The following is a 16973-nucleotide window of genomic DNA, read 5'->3' as shown; positions in this document are numbered from 1 at the left end:
ATAAATCTTCCCACTCGAACATTTTTCCTTAAAGTTTCCTATATTCATTTTTTTTTCTTAATGATTTTTTTCACTTTTCTTATTAAATTGATTAAATTTTAATATTAAAGAATTTGTAAATATCAACAGCAAAGTAAAAAAAAAATGGGACAAATATAGTACCAAAGTAAAATTAACGATTGAAATTAATGTTAAATATTATCTTTAATGTTAAGGGTTATTGTGCAGACTCTCAAATGAAGAAATAATTTTTTAAATTTCGTCTACATATGGAGGAATTTTGAAAAATTTTTAAAAATTAAAGATATTTATTTAATTCCTAAAAAGAATTTTTTTAGAAATATAAAGAAATTAAAGAAATTATTCTTAAACATTAAATTAAGACCATTTTAATTAAGACTAAATGAATAACAAATAATTAATTGGTACTCTTTTTTTTTCTTAAAAAAAAAAAAGCATTGTGAAGATGCTAATATTTTCCTACGTATAATTAGATTATCCAATCCAATTTTGTTTTTGACAGATCGAAAAATTATATTTTTAAATGATTTTAATTGATTTTAGGATTTTATTAAAAAGATAAATTTTTTTAGAAAATCAATCACACTTAATAAAAAATATTGATGGTGACTTCTTTTATTTTCAAAATCGTCAAACAATATAGTTTTTGAATGTAATCGTTGTGTAGAAACACTTGAAAAAGATGAAAGAAACTGAGACTTATCATGATTAAATACTAAAAAATAACTATTTATCTTAAGGGTTAATTTAATTGATAATTTTTTGTATTGACACAAGACTAAAATCTTAAATGTATTTGACTGAGATAGAGAAATACATTTTAAATATTGTTCAAGAAAAAAAGTTAAGGTTAGATAAAACTGAGACACCGTTGGTAAAAAAAAAAACTTGATTTCACATGGTACCTAATATAATATAATATATATATATATATATATATATATTACAACATATAAGAGTATGTAATAAAAATTGCTTTTATGAACACTTAAGTAGATGGTTTTTTTTTTTTTACATGTAAGAAAATTTTTAAAATTTTTTTATAATGACATATAAAATATTTCTTAATTTAAGATTATTTATAAACAAATTTATTTAAAATTTCATTTAATTATATCCAAAACTTTAAAATTTTAAATAAATGATCACTTCATATATATTATTTAGCTATCCAAATATATATTTACATAGATAATTTTTAAATTATTAGTAACAAAATCTAATTTAGATATATATATATATATTTTAAAATGGATTTTCTAATAATCTAAATATATATCTTTTTAAATTTAAAAATCTCATGGATATATTATCCTCTAAAATTGATTTATAAAATAATTATATTTAATAAATTATTTAAATTTAAAATGAAAATCTATCAAAGATTGAAAATTTTGTATAAATTTTGAATTCAAATATATCAAATTTAAAATTTATCTTTCTTTTTTAAATTTAGCCAAAATTTAAGAATATATATATATATATATATGTATCATAAATTTTGAATGCATACCTCCACTAAAATTGATTAAATTTGTCTTTAACTATTCTGAATTTGAAAGACAAGTTTTGTTTTTTAATTCCCTTGTCATTAGATTACTTTAAAAATTCAACGGCAGTCACACTTACCCATCATTTTATCGTTGTCATTTTCCAACTTTGCATCGGAAATAGCAATGAAAGGCGTTGATGGAAAAATTTTTGTTGTTTCACTCCCACTCACAGTCACCCATCATTTTTTTTGTTTGAGAAAATTTGTAATTTGTAACTATAACACTTATATATATGTTTGTGAAAAAATCAGCCAATTTTTATTCGTTGGATGATTCGCAATTAGAGTTAGAGATTCAACCACCTAAAGTTAAGAAGCAAGGACTTCTCTTCTATATACATTTACCTTTATATCAATTGCCCTTATATCAATGTCAATATTTTTTTACAAATTGAACAGTAATTTGGTAATTAATATTTTTATTTCATGTAGAAAAAACTCATGGACCATTCGGAAATGAGACATTATTTGGACTTTAAAGGTCAATGCTAAGGAAAGGTCAATGATTACAGTTATAACACTTTCAATACTTCCTTTCAGTTTTTTTGTTTATGGGAAGAGCAACATTACCTTAAAGAGTATTAATTATTTGCTTTATATAAATAAATTTAAATCAATTAATGATTATAATTTATTTTTAGTTTAATTTATCTTAAATCACTCTGAATTAAATTTTAATTTTAATTTTTAACATCCAATTTCATTATAAATAAGAATGAATAGCCTTTGGTGTGGTAAAAATTAATTTGAAAATATGTTTCAATACTTTTATTTTGTTTGGGTTTACTTTTTCTTTTTTTTATTAGATCCATTTGTTTGTTTTTTCATTTTTTTGATTTGTTTTTACAGTAATTTTTTATTTTTTAATGAATTAATTTTTAATTTTTGTACATAAAGGTTACGTATATTATGTTAATTTCCGGAGTTTATTTTTGCGTAATTTAGATAATTTTAGGATGATTCCAGAAGGGTTGAGGAATATTACTGCTCTCCAAGAAATTAAATTAGAGCTGATGACGAGGTCATTCCTAGAAAGGATTCAAGTGATAGACGGGAGAGAAGGAGAGGATTTCTCTAAAATCAATCACATACCCTCCATCCAAATATTTGGCAGAGTGGATGACTGAAAACTCTAAATTTGCAGGTGAGTTATTTGTTTTTTTATTCTTTTGTTTTTCATTTGGGACTATAAATATTCATGTATATCATTTCCTTTCCATAAATGATAATGGTATATGCCATTTTCATCTTGGTGTAGGTGTAATAAGATAGGCGCTGATACAAGGTAGAGTTGGATGCTTTGTTTGATCATGAAAGGCAATCGTGCCAATAAGAGCAAGAAGAGGCTGGGGTCACTTCGATTTGCTATTTTATTGTTTCAAAGTGTGATTTGTTTCGTTTTTCCTTGATATTGATTTTGATGATCAAATGCTTTTAGGAAATGAATTGCGACGAGCTGTAATGAACTGGCTGTTTATTGATTTTAAATGTGCAATGTATGAGGATTATCCATGTGTTGATGGCAAGCTACTGATAGTTTTATTTTCTGAATTTTATTTCTTTTTATGGACTTTTTTCTTGTTTTACTGAGTTTGTTTGACTATTTATCTTCACTAATTGTCGTAACGATTTTGGGACTATCAAACGTAAAGGATTTTAAAATAAAAAAAAATAAAATGAGTCACCACGAATCTTTTTTAGGGTGTGATTGATCACTTATAAATTTATCATTTTAATAAAACTATAAAAGCGTGCTTAAAGTTTATCAAAAAGATAAATTTTGGTCTACGAAAATCAAGTTGGATCCGAGAGTCGATTACATGTGAGGAAGGATTAGCACTCCCACTACGCCCATAAATTGGTACCATTTACTCATGCACTATTTTTTGTGTTGGATGAAATGATTTCAATTTGAAATTTAATACTAATTTTCTTCATTTAAAAAATATTTTTTGCTAAAATTTTTTATTTAGAAATATTGAAAAAACCTTTAAGTTAAAGAATTATCTTAAAATTCTCTAACATCTAGGTAGAATTTAAAATAACTCTTTTCACTAAAGATTTAATGCAACATTTCTTAAAATAAAAATAACATTCTTATTGAAAGATAATTATTAGTGACTCTTCAACATCTAGGTAAAGTACCGAGAATTATTTCCTTCGGAATGTTATTTTTGTTTTATTTTATAATATCAAAATTTTAAAAGTAAGTAAAAAAACCATTTTGTGTGAAAAAATAAATAATGGTATTTACCATATAGCAAATAAAAATTAAAGACAGAGAAATGCTAGCGAGTGCAAACAATAACAAATAAATGTATGTAAGTCAATAGGTGCTGTGTATGATGATGAAATGCAAATTTGAAATTGGATTCTTAAATATAATGAGATCACCTTAACTTTCCAATATCTAGGCAGAGCTCAAGTGCGACTATTTATATTTAAGATCCTATATTATTATTATACCTTTTTTTTATCAAAACTTATCAATTTTAATCCCATCGTTAAAGCAAATTAAGGACTGGTATGAAAACTTAAAGAAATAAAGTTTTTTAAATAGCCCATCATCTAGGCGACATTTGAGAACAAATTATTTCAATTGAAATTTTCATACGTGTCCTTAAGATTTTGATATGGTTTTGGTTAAAGCTTAAGTCGATGTTTTAAAGGTTAGGGTCTCAAGATTTTGAAGATTTGAAAATGTGTATCAAATTTGGGTCTTTACCTTTGGATTTTTAGGTTTTGGATTTTAGAGTTTAGGATTTTGGATTTTAGGGGCTTTTAGAAATTTGGATTTTCAGGTTTTGGATTTTAGGGTTTGGGATTTTGAATTTTAGGGTTTCATGTTTGGGTTTGAAGTTTGAGGTTATAGTTTTAGGATTTAGAGGATTTAGGGTTTGATTTTAGGGTTTAGTGTTTAGAGACTGGAATTTAGGGTTAGGATTTTGGATTTTTGGGTTTTGAATTTAGGGTTTCAATTTTAGGGTTTGGATGTTTTAGGGATTTGATTTTAGGGTTTGAAGGATTTAAGGTTTCGTTTTTAAGATTCTAAAGGTTTAGGGTTTCGTTTTTAGGATTTAGAAGGTTTAGGGTTTAATTTAAGATTTAGAGTATTTAGGGTTTAATTTAGGGTTTAGAGTGTTTAGGATTTGAAGGATTTAGGGTTTTGATTTTAGGATTTGAGGTTTAGGATTTTGACTTTGGGGTTCAAAGTTTTAGGATTTTAATTTTAGGGTTCGAAGGGTTTAGGGTTTAATTTTAGGGTTTGAAAGTTTGAAATTTTGATTTTAGGGTTTTTAGGTTTAGGGTTTAGGGTTTAATTTTAAGGTTTAAAGAAAACGTGAACATCTCTAAAAATCTCCAACATCTAAGTGAATTTTCGAAGTAAGTTTGGTTCCTATGACTTTTGAAAATTAATTTTTTATTATAAAGAGTTAATATTAATTTATTTAATTTTAATATATTATTTTTTAATAATAATTCCCCAACATCTAGGCAGAATTATCATTATTTAAAGCACAATTGTATTCCTTCCAATATCTAGGTAGGAACAAGTTTTTTTTTTAATTATTACATATATTTTTTTATTTTTTATTTAATTCTTGAATTATTAAAAAAATTAAAAGGAATTAAAAGTTAAAAAAAACATTTGGATTTTTATTATTGTTATTGGCGTTTAATTATTATTATTGTTAGTTATTACTATAAAACAAAAAGTATTTATTTTAATAAACTCTAAAAGTTTTAAAGTATGCATAACAACAATAATAATAATGTTAAAGATGATATAAATAAATAATATATAAAAATAAAAATAACAAAAAAATATTGATCTGAACTGGACCGATCAACAGTTCGGTCAACAGCTGGTCTGGTCGGCTCTATTTGCAAGAGTTTGGACCAATTCAAATCGGCTCACTATAGTTCGTCTGAATCGGCTGAAAGCTGGCTGAGGCATGTTAGTAGGTCGATTTGCGTGGATCTCAGGTCAGGTTTGGTCCACACGCGGATCCTCTTTTACTAAAACGACTTTATTTTGGTTTGTTTAATTTTCTATATAAGCTCCAAAAAAATTTTTTTGCTCATTTCTTTTTCTGTTCCAAAAAAAACAATTTTCCCAGCCTAAAAATTCTCTCTAGCTTCGCCAAAGTTCAGTGCCATGCTGCTGCATCAGTCGTCGTCTAGGTCGCCACTGGTGGTCGTCGTCGGTGAACGCCAATGACCAAAAAATTTCAAAATTCACCAAAATCTCCTTTCAACCTCCTAAGCTCAAATCCGCTGCCTTTTTCGAGAGAAAAAGCCTGATTGGCATAGATCAAGCCTAGAAGTTTTCTGTGTTCTCCCATTTTTTATTTTTTATTTTTTTGTTAAAGACTCAAACTGACACTCTTTTTTTCTTTGTTGTATTAGAGCTTTGACGCTGAGGTTCCTCCTTACAGGGAGGACTGTTTGTTTTTGTTTTTGTTTTTGTTTTTCTATTTGGGTGTTTGGGTATGAGTTTGAAGGTTTTTGAATGCAAAGAATTGGGGTTTCTAAATGGAGAGGAACCGGGTCTCTGGATATGTGTTTTTACCTTTTTTGAATTTGAGAGCTTGAAAGTGGAAAATAATGGATGCTTTATAGGACTGGGAACAGTGGTGGTAGGGAATGAAGATGGGGTTACAGCGCCCAGTGAGGGGATTGGACAAGGGGGTGGCATGATGGCTAGGGTAATGGCATGATGGCTAGGCAGGGGCGCGGGCAGCCAATGGTGTCGTGCATGGCACCCACTGGCACTAGCCCCTACGTTTTTGTTTTTTTTTTCCATTTAAACTTTTCTGTTTGTATTTTTTTTCTTCTTTTTCTTCTCTTTTTTAATTAATTTTTAGTTTTAATTAAATCAATATTATTACTATTATTAAAATTATTATTATTATTACTAAAGAAAAAATGTAGACCGAATAAAATTGGTGTTTACAGCTACCTCTTTTTGCACATTACTGAGGATCAGGAATAAGGCAAAGACAAAAACTATGGTTTTGTCCGAAACTAACTCGAAAATTTTCTAAAATTTTTTGTTTTGTTATTTGGCTTTTTTTTTTAAATAGGATTAAATTATGAATTAAGTGGAAAAGAACAATTAAAATGATATCGTGAAGTAAAAATGATGATAGAGATAAAATGATTAGGGTTAAAATGTGAGTTAGAAAATAATGATGACGAGATTGAACCATAAGTCAGAAAAATAAAAGGCGACTAGGATTAAACCTCAAGTCAGAAAAATAAAAATGATCCGAATTAAATTGCGAGTCAAAGATTAACGACGATCGGAATTGAACCGTAAATCAGAAAAATGAAAGCGACTGGGATTAAATCGCAAGTCGAGAAACTATAAAAATGACTAGGATTAAACTATGAGTCAAAGATTAACGATCATTGGGACTGAACCGTAAGTTAAAACAATAAAAGCAACTAGGATTAAACTATAAGTTGGGAAACTATAGAAATGATCGGGATTAAACCATAAGTCAAAGATTAATGACGACTGGGACTGAACCATAAGTCAGAACAATAAAAGCGACTGGAATTAAACCACAAGTTGGAAAACTAAAGAAATGATCAGGATTAAACCACGAGTCAAAGATTAATGACTATTGGGACTAAATCATAATTTAGAATAATAAAAGTGATTGGGATTAAACCACAAGTTGGGAAATTATAGAAATGATCGGGATTAAACTATAAGTCAAAGATTAATGACGACTGGGACTAAACCACAAGTCAAAAAAATAAAAGTGACTGGGATTAAACCGTAAGTTGGAAAACTATAGAAATGACCGGGATTAAACCACGAGTTAAAAATTAACGACAACTGGGACTAAACCACGAGTCCGAAAAATAAAAGTGACTGAGATTAAACCGTAAGTCAAGAAACTATAGAAATGACCAGAATTAAACCATGAGTTAAAGATTAATGACGACTGAGATTAAACCGTAAGCCCAAAAAATAAAAGTGACTGGGATTAAACCACGAGTCGAAAAACTACAGAAATGATCGGGATTAAATCACAAGTCAAAGATTAACAATGACTAGGACTGAACGCGAGTCCGAAAAATGAAAGTGATTGGGATTAAACCGAAATTCAGGAAACTATAAAAAATGACCGGGATTAAACCACGAGTCAAAGATTAACGACAATTGGGACTGAATCGCAAGCCTGAAAAATAAAAGCAATTGGGATTAAACTGCGAGTCAGGAAAATGGAAATGAATAGGATAACACCATAAGTCAAAAAGTAAAGAAAACGATCAGGATAACATCACGAGTAGAGAAATAAAGAAAATGACCAGGATAACACCGCGAGTTGAGAAATAAATAATGATCGAGACAACATCGCGAGTCAAAAAGTAAGAAAATGATCCGGACAACACCCAAAGTTGAAAAGTAAGTAAATGACTGGGATAACACTGCGATTCAAGAAGTAAAGAAAATGACTGGGACAACACCGCGAGTCGAGAAGTAAAGAATTCGGGACAACATTGCAAGTAGAAAAGTAAGAAAATGATCGGGATAACACCACGAGTCGAGAAGTAAAGAATTGATCGGGACAACACCGTGGGTTAAAATTAAGCCTGGAGGTCTTACAGAATCGATTAGGACAACACCGCAAATTGAAAAATAAAGAATCGATTGGGATAATACCGTAAATAATAATTATACTCCGAGGTCTTAAAGATTATGCCCGAAGGTCTTACAAATCTCAAAATTTTTGAATGCTCCTCTAATCAAAGGCCATAAAACTTTAAAATGTTGAAAAGTGAAAATGGCTTTCCCCCAATCAGAGTTGATAAATGCAATCATGATATAAATCTATCCTCATCAAATGATGCTTGTAGACACCCAATCAGGTCCGGGCCCGGATCAATTGGGCCTGACCCAGATCATTTGGGCCTGGCCCAAATGGGCAAGGCCCAATTGAATTTTTACCCCGTATTTTTTATTTTTATTTATTTATATTTTTTTTTCTCTTGTGTATTTTATTATTTATTATTATTATGTATTAATATATGTATATATATATATATTTTTTTTTTCATTAGAATAGATTTATATGTATATAGTTATATATTTATTATTATTATATTATTATTCTTATCTTTTTTAAATTATCTGTTCTGATTTTTTCTGAGTTTCAGATATTATTTGAAAATTTTTTATCTTTTGATTTATCTTTCCAATTATCTAGATTTTTTTAATTTTATTTTAATTTTTATTTTGGAGGGCTAGGATTCAAAGTTGAAGACTCCCACTCTGGAGGGGAATTCAATCAGAAGAGTCCAATTGGATTCAAAGACTGAATTCCCGTCCAAAGAGGAATTGGGATTGATCAGAAACTCCTGATCAATCCCTATAAAAGGGACCCCCCTGGAACAGTCAACAACACACAGAAAACAGAAGCAAAAGCTACTGATTGAGAGAATAGGGGTGTTTAGAGAGCTAAGGAAAAGTTTAGGAGTGTTCTGGCAGTGAGAAAAATTTTTTAGAAAAATTTGGCGAAAAAATTTTCTGGAAATTTCTGGGAAATTTCCAGATTCCGGCGAAAATTCCGGCGACTTTTGAATTTTCCGGCGACAAATTCCGGCGAACTTTGAAGTTTCCGGTGACAGACCCAGTTTCCGGCGGAGAATCCCAAAAACCGGCGACCATCCGGCCAACTTCCGGCCAATTTCCGGCGAAATTCCCAGATTCCGGCGAAATTCCCAGAATCCGGCATCGGCGTTCTTCAAATTCTAGAGAGAAGGCAGAGAAGAAGGAAAGAAGAGAGAGAGAGGGGAGGAACGGTCTGCTGAAAAACGGAGGAAGGTGCCTTTTATACCCTCCCAAAACGACGTCGTTTTGGCTTTAAGTTAATAAGAGGATCCGCGCGTTTTGCCGAACCCGACCCGACCCGAAGCGTCGACCCGCTTTCTGACCCGCGCGTTTCAGCCCCTCCGAGCCGAGCCGAGCCGAGCCGCTTCTCCGAGCCGTTTTCTCTTCCTTGAGCCGAGCCGAGCCGAGCCGCAACCCGAGCCGCTCCAGGTTTTTTTTTTTTTTTTTTTTTGAATTTTTTTTTATTTGACTTTGATTTTGATCTTGATTTTTTTTTTCTTTTTTCTTTAATTAATCCGACGACGGAGCCTCTACAAGTAAAAACAGTAGTTTTTCTTGCATACTCCTGAGGTGAGGGAATTTTCTCAAGTTTCTGCTAAAAGTATTAGAGTCAATTGAGAATAATTTCCGATAATTAATTACTTGGCTGATTTTGATTTTTTTTTTCTTTAATTAATCCGACGACGGAGCCTCTGCAAGTGAAACAGTAGTTTTTCTTGCATACTCCTGAGGTGAGGGAATTTTCTCAATTTTCTGCTAAAAGTATTAGAGTTAATTGAGAATAATTTCCAATAATTAATTGGATGATTTTGATTTTTCTTTAATTAATCCGACGACGGAGCCTCTGTAAGTGAAACAGTAGTTTTTCTTGCATACTCCTGAGGTGAGGGAATTTTCTCAATTTTCTGCTAAAAGTATTAGAGTCGATTGAGAATGATTTCCAATAATTAATTACTTGGTAAATTTTTAAGGCTCATTGGATAATACAAATTTAAGCTGGTACCATCTTTTGATGGGCGTTGTGAGGGTGCTATAACCTTCCTCACACGTAACCGAACTTCCGAACCCTGTTCTGGTTAGCAGACCCGAACCTATTCTTTTAGGGACCCTTAAGCTTAGGTGTTCCCTAAAAGGGCAGATTCTTTAGGTGGCCAATCGCACCTAGATAAAAAAGATTGGTGGCGACTCCCTAAAGTCAATGTCTGGCGATAGATCCCCGGATCTAGACGTTATGACAGCTTGGCGACTCCGCTGGGGACCTTGAGAGTCAGGCCAGCAAATAATTTGTGTTATCCAAAAGCCTAATAAAATTGAACCTTTTTGTATATATGTATTATTATTCATTCATGTTTGTTTATCTTGTTAATTATGTCATTCATATGCATGTGCATAACATGAGTTCTATACCCGAGCTCCGTCCCTCTAGGAGGGAGTAAAGTACCTATTGCTTTCGTGAGGTCTAACGCCTCCGCAGTGGCTAGCGAAATACTCCCACTCAAACTGAACCTTTTTCGCTTGTAGCCTGTAATGGGTGAGGATTAGGGTGCCTTACTAGTCTGTGATGGACAAGGATGTAAGGAACAATTTGAGGACCTTTAGACTTTGGCCCTAAAACCACATGTAGTGAACCTTAAGAGTGTCTAACCCTAGGATAGAGCCCTTTCTACCCAATGATAGATATACCCTGAAATTAGGACACAAAAAAGGGTGTTTATCTAATCATTTTGATTGCTTAACTTTGTGTATTATTTTTTGTAATACTATGCATCAGCATCACTTTCATTTCATTCATGAAACTAACTATGTTGTTTGTCTGATTGTATGCATCCGCATTACTTTCATGACCATGTTTTAACACAATCATTTGCATTCATTTCATACTAGATTTCATTCAGAAAAATGTACATTTCATTTGTGTATCAAAGCATCACACATAAGGCACAGCATAACATTTCTAATCATAAGTATGGTACTCAAGGATCAAGGATAGCTCCATTTAGTGAGAACCCTGCCCATCCATACAACACAAGATCCAGAGCAAGGCAAATGGAGGAAGAAAGTTCTCATAGATTTGAAAAGCTAGAAAGAGCTCAGGAGAAGATTGAAAGTGAACTAAGCAAGATTCTGGAGGCTCTAAATAACATGAATAAGGGGAAAAGAGTTGCAGAAAATACAAGCCAGCAAGATGTGGCTGACCCTTTATACCCTCCAGGTTTTGGCCCATCTCAGGCCCAGCCTGCTCAAGAGGTCCCCCTATATCCTGGAATGCCATCAGCTTTCAACACAGGGCAGTATAATAGCTATATAAATCCTGTCTTCACTGAAAAAGTAGCAGAACCAATTCCTGACCTAGATGCCTTAAAAGAAAAGATGAAAGTGGAAGCTGAGGAGAGTTCCAAGATTAGCATGCTAGAGCAGAGGCTACGGGCTGTGGAAGGATTTAGCTTTTATGGGTCAGTAGATGCTGCTAGGCTCTGCCTAGTTCCTGATGTGGTTATCCCCCATAAGTTCAAAGTACCGAAATTTGAAAAATATGACGGTACCAAGTGCCCCAAAACCCACATCACCATGTATTGCAGGAAGATGGCAGCTCATGCTCATGATGAAAAACTTCTGATGCATGTTTTCCAGGACAGTCTTACTGGCTCTGCCGCCAGATGGTATGTTCAGTTGGATAGGACTCGTATTCGCTCTTGGAGTGATATGGCACACGACTTCATCAGTCAATATCGACACATTATCGATTTGGCTCCTGATCGTTTGTCTTTGCAGAATCTGGAGAAAAAGTCAAACGAGTCTTTTAAAGAGTACGCCCAGAGATGGAGAGATATGGCTTCACAGGTACAACCTCCTCTGACAGAAAAAGAGACCACAGTGCTGTTTGTTAGCACTTTGAAACCTCCCTATTATGAAAAGATGATAGGGAATGCAACAAAGAATTTTGCTGACATGGTGATCTCTGGAGAAATTATTGAAAGTGCCATAAAAAATGGCAAATTAAAAGGAGGAGAAACCAAGAAGGTATCAGAAAAGAAAGAAGCTGAAGCTCAAGCTGTGAGCTTTGATAGACAACAATTCAGGGGTTATCAACCCTATCCATCCCAAGGCTACTCTCCATACTACCCTGCTGTGAATAATGTCTCATCCTACCCATACCAACTAGCTCCACAACCATCTTGTTCATCCACTTACCGCCTTAACATTCAAGCTCCTGTAAGGACCCAAATTCGCACTACTAACCCAGCCAGTGGCTCGCGAGAACAACGAACTACTCGAGAAAAACCTGTATTTGATCCAATCCCTATGACTTATACAGAGTTATATCGAGAGCTTTATAATAGCCATTTGATTGCCCCCAACCATGTGGAGCCGCTTAAACCACCCTATCCAAAGTGGTATGATCCTACAGCCCACTGCGACTATCACTATGGAATTACTGGCCATTCTACTGAAAATTGTACTGCTTTAAAGCATAAGGTGCAACGGTTGATCAATGATGGAATGGTAAGTTTTGATCAGGGAAAAGCAACAACATCTAATGTTAGCGCCCTGAGTGAAAGTCAAGAACAGAAAGGGTCCGGAGAGTCACAATGAATTGAGGGGCAAGACGTCAATGGGGATTTCTTCACCTGATCATATAGGGGGCTAATTTTTAATGGAGATAAGGCGGGTTGAAAGTTTTTTTGTCACTTTAAGATTTCTTTTCAAGTAATGTTGGATTTCTTTTTGCAATATGACTTTACTTGTTATCATTTTAATAAAGGCAAGTCAATGCATTTCATTACATTTTTCTCTTTCATTTGACCATTACTCCATGCCCTGTTACCTTTCATAACTTTACATTCCCATTCTTAAATTTCAGATGATGAATATTTAGACAATGATAACAATAATTCTGGGATTTAATTTTGAGAACTCACCCACATTAATATGAGGAGATGATTTGAGCAAAGGGTAAGCCATTACCGGAGGTGAAATAGATGTCTTGAAGATGTGCAATCCTTCATACAGGATCACGAGCTTTGTTTAATAGATGATGTTCAAGAAAGGTATTCACAATTGAGATGAAAAATGGCCATCTTTCTTTTACCATTGGAAAAACCATTTATTGCTACCCCTTTGAGCCTGTTATGATTTCTTTTTCAGAAGAACCCCAACCAAGGATCACCCTCTACACTGGAGGGTAATTTTTGAAAAAAAAAAAAAAAAAAAAAAAAAAAAAACACCACAAAAGGTCTCAAAAATGAAAAAAAGAAAAGAAAAAATAATGCCACACATGATTTAGGGCAAAGTAATGAGAATCTTTTGTGTGAGGAAAGAAAAAGCAGATGTGGGGCAAAATGCCAAGTTGTATCAAATGATTCTTTGGTTTTGAACCTATTTAATATATGTTTTGAGCCTATTAGATCCATTTCTTTTATGATCCCTCACCTTGGCCTACATTACAACCTTGAAAAGTCCATTTGGATCAAGTGTGAATACTCAACTTGAATGATCATATGTTGAGCGAAGGTATACTCATGATGAAGCAATGGAATCATGCTACATTGCTCTAAAGTTGGAATGAAAGATATCAACAATGAATGAAAAATGAGAAAAAAAAAGAAGATGAAAAAAAGAAAAAAAAGAAAAAAGGAAAAAAAGAAAAAAAGAAAAAATGAGAAAATGGAAAAAAAGAGATTCAAATTGAAAACCTAAAAGGGTGATCTAGGTAGAAAAAAAAGATCCAGGTCAAATGGCTCACATGAATGGAAGATCAAAGACATCTGAAGATCCCTCAAAGACTGGGGCAAAGTTCGCCAAGCTCAAGTTGACTTCAACAGTAAATGGATTGAGTTTTTGAAAAAGAATCCTAAATTAATGTTGAGAATTGTTTGAATATTCATCATTTGGACATACCATCCATCCCAATGACATGTATCCAATTCATTTCCTTTCCCATTTGCTTTGTACTAAAACAGATCTTCATTGATTATCTTGACCATAATTCACCTTGTGTTTCTCTTATTGTTACACCCCCAGAATGAATTGAGAAAATATTTGGTTGCATTGTATTTGTCAAGATTTGAAATGATAATGAATATGTGCTTAAAAGAGTCTTGCATTCATTTGAAAAGAAATCTAAGATGATGAAGAAATGGTAGAAACCTAAAGGAGATGATTTGAAAAGGTACATGATATAATGGGGCAAATCTTGAAAAGTGATGAATTGATTGATATGACTTGCAAGTTATGATTGAATGATGAGAACAATCAGTAGACAGAGTTTGTTTCGGGTTAATGCTGAGACAATGACCCAATGATGGTGGATGGAATTTGTTTTGAAACTTGCTAGTGCTGAGAAATTCATTGAATGTTTGATGAGGCTTATTCCAAGGTATTGAGAAACTGAACAAGGAAGAATGTGAGTGGAAAAGACAATTGAGAGCTACACTGGTTCGATCTTAGAAGAGCAGTGTAATTGGATCCTGGAAGAATCAAAGGGCTTGACACCCAAGAAAAAAAGAGCTTGAGAAACTTGAGTACCATACATTGAACAGGAATTAATTGACCAATATTTGCATAACATGCATTGAAATTCATGCATTTGCACAGCATACACTACTTTCAGGAGAATATAGTGTATAAATTCAAGAAGCAGGGGTGTTCCAACATCCCATATGGAGAAGACAAATATGAAGATATTTTGCAAAACTGAAAAAGAGAAAGCCTGTCAGGTAAGTTCCTAATCCTTGAAATAGGATGTCTTTTGGTATCAGGGTTGATTTATAAGACCTTTGGGCATAATCACCTGAAATCCCTTCAAACACAACTTTCAACTCCTTTGGACATGATTGTCAAGGAGCAATTTACTTTCTCAAAGTTCCGTTGCCTCTGTTTAGAGGAGCAATTTACTTTTCAAAGTTCCGTTGCCTCTGTTGAGAGGAGCAATTTATTTTTTCAAAGTCGTGGTACCTCTGTTGAGAGGAGCAATTTACTTTTCAAAGTCGTGGTGCCTCTGTTTAGAGGAGCAATTTAATTTCAAAAAGTCGTGGTGCCTCTGTTGAGAGGAGCAATTTACTTTTCAAAGTCGTGGTACCTCTGTTGAGAGGAGCAATTTACTTTTCTAAAGTCGTGGTGCCTCTGTTGAGAGGAGCATTTACTTTTCTAAAGTCGTGGTGCCTCTGTTTAGAGGAGCAATTTATTTTTCAAAGTCGTAGAGCCTCTGTCAAGAGGAGCTAAAAAAAAAATAAAAAAAAATAAAAAAAAATGAAAATGTCGAGTCGGGTCTTGACTGGGTGTCTACGTCTTTGCGCAATTTCTGTTTCACAGAGAATACGCAAAGAGGGGCAGCTGTAGACACCCAATCAGGTCCGGGCCCGGATCAATTGGGCCTGACCCAGATCATTTGGGCCTGGCCCAAATGGGCAAGGCCCAATTGAATTTTTACCCCGTATTTTTTATTTTTATTTATTTATATTTTTTTTTCTCTTGTGTATTTTATTATTTATTATTATTATGTATTAATATATGTATATATATATATATTCATTTTTTTTCATTAGAATAGATTTATATGTATATAGTTATATATTTATTATTATTATATTATTATTCTTATCTTTTTTAAATTATCTGTTCTGACTTTTTCTGAGTTTCAGATATTATTTGAAAATTTTTTATCTTTTGATTTATCTTTCCAATTATCTAGATTTTTTTAATTTTATTTTAATTTTTATTTTGGAGGGCTAGGATTCAAAGTTGAAGACTCCCACTCTGGAGGGGAATTCAATCAGAAGAGTCCAATTGGATTCAAAGACTGAATTCCCGTCCAAAGAGGAATTGGGATTGATCAGAAACTCCTGATCAATCCCTATAAAAGGGACCCCCCTGGAACAGTCAACAACACACAGAAAACAGAAGCAAAAGCTACTGATTGAGAGAATAGGGGTGTTTAGAGAGCTAAGGAAAAGTTTAGGAGTGTTCTGGCAGTGAGAAAAATTTTTTAGAAAAATTTGGCGAAAAAATTTTCTGGAAATTTCTGGGAAATTTCCAGATTCCGGCGAAAATTCCGGCGACTTTTGAATTTTCCGGCGACAATTCCGGTGAAACTTTGAAGTTTCCGGCGACAGACCCAGTTTTCGGCGGAGAATCCCAGAAACCGGCGACCATCCGGCCAACTTCCGGCCAATTTCCGGCGAAATTCCCAGATTCCGGCGAAATTTCCAGAATCCGGCATCGGCGTTCTTCAAATTCTAGAGAGAAGGCAGAGAAGAAGGAAAGAAGAGAGAGAGAGGGGAGGAACGGTCTGCTGAAAAACGGAGGAAGGTGCCTTTTATACCCTCCCAAAACGACGTCGTTTTGGCTTTAAGTTAATAAGAGGATCCGCGCGTTTTGCCGAACCCGACCCGACCCGAAGCGTCGACCCGCTTTCTGACCCGCGCGTTTCAGCCCCTCCGAGCCGAGCCGAGCCGAGCCGCTTCTCCGAGCCGTTTTCTCTTCCTTGAGCCGAGCCGAGCCGAGCCGCAACCCGAGCCGCTCCAGGTTTTTTTTTTTTTTTTTTTTTGAATTTTTTTTTATTTGACTTTGATTTTGATCTTGATTTTTTTTTCTTTTTTCTTTAATTAATCCGACGACGGAGCCTCTACAAGTAAAAACAGTAGTTTTTCTTGCATACTCCTGAGGTGAGGGAATTTTCTCAAGTTTCTGCTAAAAGTATTAGAGTCAATTGAGAATAATTTCCGATAATTAATTACTTGGCTGATTTTGATTTTTTTTTTCTTTAATTAA

This window comes from Durio zibethinus, chromosome 12 (genome assembly GCF_047325235.1).
Source record: "Durio zibethinus cultivar Kanyao isolate XHJ-2024 chromosome 12, ASM4732523v1, whole genome shotgun sequence".
Lineage (NCBI taxonomy): Eukaryota > Viridiplantae > Streptophyta > Magnoliopsida > Malvales > Malvaceae > Durio > Durio zibethinus.
The sequence above is the reverse complement of the archived record's forward strand: the minus strand, read 5'-3'. Positions refer to the sequence as shown.